Source organism: Ochotona princeps, chromosome 13 (assembly GCF_030435755.1).
Source record: "Ochotona princeps isolate mOchPri1 chromosome 13, mOchPri1.hap1, whole genome shotgun sequence".
In the NCBI taxonomy this organism is placed as follows: domain Eukaryota; kingdom Metazoa; phylum Chordata; class Mammalia; order Lagomorpha; family Ochotonidae; genus Ochotona; species Ochotona princeps.
Genome location: NC_080844.1, coordinates 50,225,242 through 50,233,099, shown reverse-complemented (window position 1 = coordinate 50,233,099; position 7,858 = coordinate 50,225,242). Strand labels below are relative to the sequence as shown.

Below are 7,858 nucleotides of genomic sequence, written 5' to 3'. Positions count from 1 at the left end.
TGTCCTGACTAATTTAGAAGTCAAACTGTCTTAAGTGATTAAAGATCTAGCCTCATTCTATGCTAAGACGGATGTCACATCAGAAATATGATAAAATATTCCTGATTACAACCTATTTGACCTTGATGTCACTGAGACAAATTGTGCAGAGTAGATAAAAGGTGTTATGTATATGTGTGTGTATTGTGTGTGAACACTTTTTTTAAGCCCTGTACTGTCCTGTTTTGTTTTCCTAGAATTAGACAAATGTCTTCACTATAGTTCTCACAGCAGGGAAAATAAATGATGTGGTTGTGGTAAGTCTAAGGCATGTTGTCAGATAACTGTTACAGAGGACCCATGATGGAGAGTTGGTGCTTGCACTGTGACCTGCCTCCTCTGGCCTCTTTCCATGGGAGTGTGGGCTTAGGGATCTTGTGACTCCTGATGACAGAGCACTGAAAACTTCGAAGAATGCTTTCTTTCCATCTCCCCTCCATACTGAGCTCATAAGCCTGTTCTTTTTTTTTTTTTTTTTGCCATCACAAGCCCATGCATTTAATCCAAAGTGAAGAGTGTCACACAGACCCTTATGTTCCCCAGCTGGCCCCTCTGTCCCCACAGAGGGAGTCCACAGCCCATGAGTTCTGGCTGGCTCCAGGGGCAGGGGCTACATAGGCACTCCGCTGGACAGCAGGCACATTTCTGAACAGTGGCCGCCAGAAGATAGAATGCGTCCTGGTTGACCACATCCTGCATGAGTGCCCGGCAGGGTCAGGACCTGTGTCATGCTGTGAGACCGCAGGCTGAGGGAGCCGTGAAGGAGGGGTGTTGACACAGACACCCGAAGAAGCCACACACAACAGGGTGCTCTGATCCCACCCACCCAAGGATGGGCCGGGTGCCCCCGCCGCCCTCTGTCTGGCTCCCCTGTAGTCAGTGTGTGCTGTCCACAGTGCCAAGTAAGCCTGGAGCTGGCTGTGGCTGGACGGGAGACAGACGCTGGCATCCCTTGGCTGTGCAGGAAGCCCCATCCTGGCGAGCAGTCAGCTTGGCCAAGAGGCACTGAAATCCTTCTCCAGGACCTGGACAAACTGGTCCTTGAGAAAGAGCAGCTGCCCATGGGGCAAGAAGCGTGAGAGGAGGCCCTCGATGCGGTCAGCCCGCAGCAGGAGGTTGGTGCCTGGGGTCAGCAGCTTAGGTGGTCGAGGAGGAGGCGGGCCAGCAGCAGGTTGTCATGGGCGTCCAGCACCAAGGTGAACCCTAAAGACAGCACGCCCAACCACAACACCATCCGTGGCTCCCAGAAAGGGTCCCCCTGCCGCCAGGTGGAAGGCTCCAAATGGGGCCTCGGGCAGGAACACTGGCTCATGGAAGACCCGGGCCTGAAGGTCCACGGCGGTCCGGCCAGATGCCTGCTGCTGCAGGCTATAACCTATTCCATAATGCCATTCTCCTACAAAGTCAAAGCATCTGACTTCACTTTCCCAATCATAGAAATTTAGCGTAAGTGCTTTGTTCAATAAAACAGGTTGGACAAAGGAAAGCAAGCTGAATTGTTTTCTGACTTTAACACTGGAAGTTCCATTAGTGGAGGCCAAGTTGGTGATAATGCAGAAAGAACAGCAAAACACTTGGGAATTCTAATTCTGTAAGTTAGACATAAAGTATTCTAGCTGTGTGAACTTGGATAAACCTTTTGGATTCTGTGGAGTTCAATTGCTATAAACCACCTGCTCTTAAAAGATAAAAGAAAAGCTGGAACACAGTTTCCTTTGTGTCTTTTAAACTTTTTACCTGATCTAAGATTAAAACTACTTTTCGATTTTGGTCCCCTCACTCCGCCTAATAGATACACATTAATGTAAGGCTCCAAAGTTTAGTTTATAGCGGAGGATCCTCTCATAGTTCATAGTAAATAAAATCAAGAATCAGAGGTAATGTGGGAGAATAGTTCATACTCCTATACCACACCACTATATGTGGCTATAAGCTATTCCATCCCTTGTAGATAGATAGGAAGCCGATAGATATTACAGCCTGAATTATTCTTATATCAACGAAAGGTTATTTTTTTCCATGAATAGTAAGTTATGATGTGTGAGATTATACCAAAGCCAGGGAGGATTAAAATGTAAACTTCAGGGTGAACAAAAAATTAGAACAGGTGTTGATAGAAAATAGGGTCTCCACCCCCCACAGGATCGAAAAAGGTTGTGTTTAGATTTCCGTCTGTGAGTAGTATGGCAATACCTGCTTCATGGAGTGGAGAAATGATGCTAGTAATTTATAGTATTGTGAAGGATAAAGTAGGGTAATATGTACATACAAATTATGGCTGTACATATAATTGGTATCTATACACGCGCCAGGATCCCATCTGAGCGCCAGTTCTAATCCCGGCAGCTCCTATTCCCATCCAGCTCCCTGCTTGTGGCCTGGGAAAGCAGTCGAGGATGGCCCAATGCATTGGGACACTGCACCCGCGTGGGAGACCTGGAGGAGGTTCCTGGTTCCCGGCTTCGGATTGGCGCAGCACTGGCCTTTGCGGCTCTCTTGGGGAGTGAATCATCGGACGGAAGATCTTCCTCTCTGTCTCTCCTCTTGTCTGTATATCTACCTTTCCAGTAAAATTAAATAAATCTTAAAAAAAAAAAGAAGTATGTTAGCACTAACAGGTGCTCCGCTTCTGTGATTGTTTCTGTACACAGTGATGCTGTGCTTTTTCTCTCATTGTTTTGTGGCAGTTTGTTTCAGCAGGCCTTCAGAAGGCAAAGCAGACATATTCCCCTGAAACCCATACAGGACCCTGCGGTTGTCATTTTACTTGTTTGGGGATTGGAAAGGAGGAGTAAGAATTAAAGCAGTAAGACATCTGTGCTTAATGTGATTGGTTTACTTAATCACGTGATCTTCTGACTCACTCACCTCTCCAGAGCTGGGACGTGCTGCATTGCTTCTACCTGTGCCACGCAAGGCCACTCCGTTGTAAGTATTATTGTCCTGGTAAACAGGTTCTATTCTGGATTTTGGCAGAAAGATGGGTCCACTCCCGTAAGTGGGTTTGATGCTACAAAATGGGCTAATTCATAATAAGACATGCTAATTTTCTCAGATTAAGGCTCTCAAAGTATGAACAAGTCGCTTTGTATTGATGTTAAACCTACCCTCATCCCACATACCTCTCCACCATGCCAGCGCTTCATTATCTGAAATCCCAGTTCCGTAGGACAGGCAGTCCCACTAGCCCCTGAAAAGCCAGCAGACACCCAGAAGTGGGCTTCTGCAGCACAGCATCCGGATGTCTGCACAACTGCCATGGTAGATGAGCTTCAATGGTTTCCTTGGGCAAAGCTGCCCGGTGTGAAACAATCGTGTCTTGAACTGAACGGGTATTTGTTATGGGACTCCCGTGCTGTGCAAGGGGGGAGAATGCCAGGCAGGTAACTGGAGCGGAGGACTAAAATAATAGATGCTGTCCATGTTTCTATTTTCAAGTGAAAGGGGCCAATGTTTGGTCATCCTTCCCATTGTAGCATCACCAACTGCAGTGCACTGCATACATGTAATGAGAAGGCAGATACGTCACGTCACATCACAGCACGTCAGCACAGCATGTCACGTCACATCCCGTCACGTCAGAGCACATCCAGCACGTCAGAGTACATCCAGTTACGTCACACCCTGTCATGTCAGACCACTTCCAGTCACGTCAGAGCACGTCCCGTGACCTCACATCCCATGACGTCACATCCAATAACATCCCACCCCGTGACGTCACATCCCATGACGTCACATCCCGTGGGGACGGGGTGGGGCAGGGCAAGGCAGGGCAGGTGACACCAGGGCAGGGGACATCAGGGCAGGTGACGCCAGGGCAGGGCAGGTGACGTCAGGGCAGGTGACGTCAGGTGACGCCAGGGCAGGGCAAGTGACGCCAGGGCAGGGCAGGTGACTCCAGGGGACGCCAGGGGACGCCAGGGCAGAGGACGCCAGGCTACGCCAGGGCAGGGCAGGGGACGCCAGGGAAGGCTACGCCAGGGCAGGGCAGGGGACGCCAGGGCAGGACAGGGGACGCCAGGGCAGGTGACGCCAGGGCAAGGCAAGAGACGCCAGGGCAGGGCAGGTGACGTCAGGGCAGGTAACGCGAGGGCAGGTGACGTCAGGGCAGGTGACGCCAGGGCAGGGCAAGTGACGCCAGGGCAGGGCAGGTGACGTCAGGGCAGGTGACGTAAGGGCAGGTAACGCCAGGGCAGGTGATGCCAGGGCAGGGCAGGGCAGGTGACGTCAGGGCAGGTGACGTCAGGTGACGCCAGGGCAGGGCAAGTGACGCCAGGGCAGGGCAGGTGACGTCAGGGCAGGTGACGCCAGGGCAGGTGACGTCAGGTGACGCCAGGGCAGGTGACGTCAGGTGACGCCAGGGCAGGGCAAGTGACGCCAGGGAAGGGCAGGTGACGCCAGGGCAGGGCACGTGACGCCAGGGCAGGGCACATGACGCCAGGGCAGGGCAGGTGATGCCAGGGCAGGTGGTGTCAGGTGACGCCAGGGCAGGGCAGGTGACGCCAGGACACTTGACGCCAGGGCAGGGGACCTCATGGCAGGTGGTGTCAGGTGACGCCAGGGCAGGGCAGGTGACGCCAGGGCAGGGCAGGTGACGCCAGGGCAGGGCAGGTCGGGGGTGGTGGGTGGGTGTAAGGGGAGAAGGCAAGGCAAGGCAAGGCAAGGCAAGGCAAGGCAAGGCAAGGCAAGGCAAGGCAAGGCAAGGCAAGGCAAGGCAAGGCAAGGCAAGGCAAGGCAAGGCAAGGCAAGGCAAGGCAAGGCAAGGCAAGGCAAGGCAAGGCAAGGCAAGGCAAGGCAAGGCAAGGCAAGGCAAGGCAAGGCAAGGCAAGGCAAGGCAAGGCAAGGCAAGGCAAGGCAAGGCAAGGCAAGGCAAGGCAAGGCAAGGCAAGGCAAGGCAAGGCAAGGCAAGGCAAGGCAAGGCAAGGCAAGGCAAGGCAAGGCAAGGCAAGGCAAGGCAAGGCAAGGCAAGGCAAGGCAAGGCAAGGCAAGGCAAGGCAAGGCAAGGCAAGGCAAGGCAAGGCAAGGCAAGGCAAGGCAAGGCAAGGCAAGGCAAGGCAAGGCAAGGCAAGGCAAGGCAAGGCAAGGCAAGGCAAGGCAAGGCAAGGCAAGGCAAGGCAAGGCAAGGCAAGGCAAGGCAAGGCAAGGCAAGGCAAGGCAAGGCAAGGCAAGGCAAGGCAAGGCAAGGCAAGGCAAGGCAAGGCAAGGCAAGGCAAGGCAAGGCAAGGCAAGGCAAGGCAAGGCAAGGCAAGGCAAGGCAAGGCAAGGCAAGGCAAGGCAAGGCAAGGCAAGGCAAGGCAAGGCAAGGCAAGGCAAGGCAAGGCAAGGCAAGGCAAGGCAAGGCAAGGCAAGGCAAGGCAAGGCAAGGCAAGGCAAGGCAAGGCAAGGCAAGGCAAGGCAAGGCAAGGCAAGGCAAGGCAAGGCAAGGCAAGGCAAGGCAAGGCAAGGCAAGGCAAGGCAAGGCAAGGCAAGGCAAGGCAAGGCAAGGCAAGGCAAGGCAAGGCAAGGCAAGGCAAGGCAAGGCAAGGCAAGGCAAGGCAAGGCAAGGCAAGGCAAGGCAAGGCAAGGCAAGGCAAGGCAAGGCAAGGCAAGGCAAGGCAAGGCAAGGCAAGGCAAGGCAAGGCAAGGCAAGGCAAGGCAAGGCAAGGCAAGGCAAGGCAAGGCAAGGCAAGGCAAGGCAAGGCAAGGCAAGGCAAGGCAAGGCAAGGCAAGGCAAGGCAAGGCAAGGCAAGGCAAGGCAAGGCAAGGCAAGGCAAGGCAAGGCAAGGCAAGGCAAGGCAAGGCAAGGCAAGGCAAGGCAAGGCAAGGCAAGGCAAGGCAAGGCAAGGCAAGGCAAGGCAAGGCAAGGCAAGGCAAGGCAAGGCAAGGCAAGGCAAGGCAAGGCAAGGCAAGGCAAGGCAAGGCAAGGCAAGGCAAGGCAAGGCAAGGCAAGGCAAGGCAAGGCAAGGCAAGGCAAGGCAAGGCAAGGCAAGGCAAGGCAAGGCAAGGCAAGGCAAGGCAAGGCAAGGCAAGGCAAGGCAAGGCAAGGCAAGGCAAGGCAAGGCAAGGCAAGGCAAGGCAAGGCAAGGCAAGGCAAGGCAAGGCAAGGCAAGGCAAGGCAAGGCAAGGCAAGGCAAGGCAAGGCAAGGCAAGGCAAGGCAAGGCAAGGCAAGGCAAGGCAAGGCAAGGCAAGGCAAGGCAAGGCAAGGCAAGGCAAGGCAAGGCAAGGCAAGGCAAGGCAAGGCAAGGCAAGGCAAGGCAAGGCAAGGCAAGGCAAGGCAAGGCAAGGCAAGGCAAGGCAAGGCAAGGCAAGGCAAGGCAAGGCAAGGCAAGGCAAGGCAAGGCAAGGCAAGGCAAGGCAAGGCAAGGCAAGGCAAGGCAAGGCAAGGCAAGGCAAGGCAAGGCAAGGCAAGGCAAGGCAAGGCAAGGCAAGGCAAGGCAAGGCAAGGCAAGGCAAGGCAAGGCAAGGCAAGGCAAGGCAAGGCAAGGCAAGGCAAGGCAAGGCAAGGCAAGGCAAGGCAAGGCAAGGCAAGGCAAGGCAAGGCAAGGCAAGGCAAGGCAAGGCAAGGCAAGGCAAGGCAAGGCAAGGCAAGGCAAGGCAAGGCAAGGCAAGGCAAGGCAAGGCAAGGCAAGGCAAGGCAAGGCAAGGCAAGGCAAGGCAAGGCAAGGCAAGGCAAGGCAAGGCAAGGCAAGGCAAGGCAAGGCAAGGCAAGGCAAGGCAAGGCAAGGCAAGGCAAGGCAAGGCAAGGCAAGGCAAGGCAAGGCAAGGCAAGGCAAGGCAAGGCAAGGCAAGGCAAGGCAAGGCAAGGCAAGGCAAGGCAAGGCAAGGCAAGGCAAGGCAAGGCAAGGCAAGGCAAGGCAAGGCAAGGCAAGGCAAGGCAAGGCAAGGCAAGGCAAGGCAAGGCAAGGCAAGGCAAGGCAAGGCAAGGCAAGGCAAGGCAAGGCAAGGCAAGGCAAGGCAAGGCAAGGCAAGGCAAGGCAAGGCAAGGCAAGGCAAGGCAAGGCAAGGCAAGGCAAGGCAAGGCAAGGCAAGGCAAGGCAAGGCAAGGCAAGGCAAGGCAAGGCAAGGCAAGGCAAGGCAAGGCAAGGCAAGGCAAGGCAAGGCAAGGCAAGGCAAGGCAAGGCAAGGCAAGGCAAGGCAAGGCAAGGCAAGGCAAGGCAAGGCAAGGCAAGGCAAGGCAAGGCAAGGCAAGGCAAGGCAAGGCAAGGCAAGGCAAGGCAAGGCAAGGCAAGGCAAGGCAAGGCAAGGCAAGGCAAGGCAAGGCAAGGCAAGGCAAGGCAAGGCAAGGCAAGGCAAGGCAAGGCAAGGCAAGGCAAGGCAAGGCAAGGCAAGGCAAGGCAAGGCAAGGCAAGGCAAGGCAAGGCAAGGCAAGGCAAGGCAAGGCAAGGCAAGGCAAGGCAAGGCAAGGCAAGGCAAGGCAAGGCAAGGCAAGGCAAGGCAAGGCAAGGCAAGGCAAGGCAAGGCAAGGCAAGGCAAGGCAAGGCAAGGCAAGGCAAGGCAAGGCAAGGCAAGGCAAGGCAAGGCAAGGCAAGGCAAGGCAAGGCAAGGCAAGGCAAGGCAAGGCAAGGCAAGGCAAGGCAAGGCAAGGCAAGGCAAGGCAAGGCAAGGCAAGGCAAGGCAAGGCAAGGCAAGGCAAGGCAAGGCAAGGCAAGGCAAGGCAAGGCAAGGCAAGGCAAGGCAAGGCAAGGCAAGGCAAGGCAAGGCAAGGCAAGGCAAGGCAAGGCAAGGCAAGGCAAGGCAAGGCAAGGCAAGGCAAGGCAAGGCAAGGCAAGGCAAGGCAAGGCAAGGCAAGGCAAGGCAAGGCAAGGCAAGGCAAGGCAAGGCAAGGCAAGGCAAGGCAAG

At 55.2% G+C, this 7,858-nt stretch overlaps 1 pseudogene; it reads right to left on the bottom strand.

Annotated features, from left to right (window-relative positions):
* Nucleotides 1–973: 973 nt before the first annotated feature.
* LOC101530760 (AP-5 complex subunit sigma-1-like) lies at nucleotides 974–3,172 on the bottom strand (annotated as a pseudogene).
* Between the last annotated feature and the right edge of the window lie 4,686 nt (nucleotides 3,173–7,858).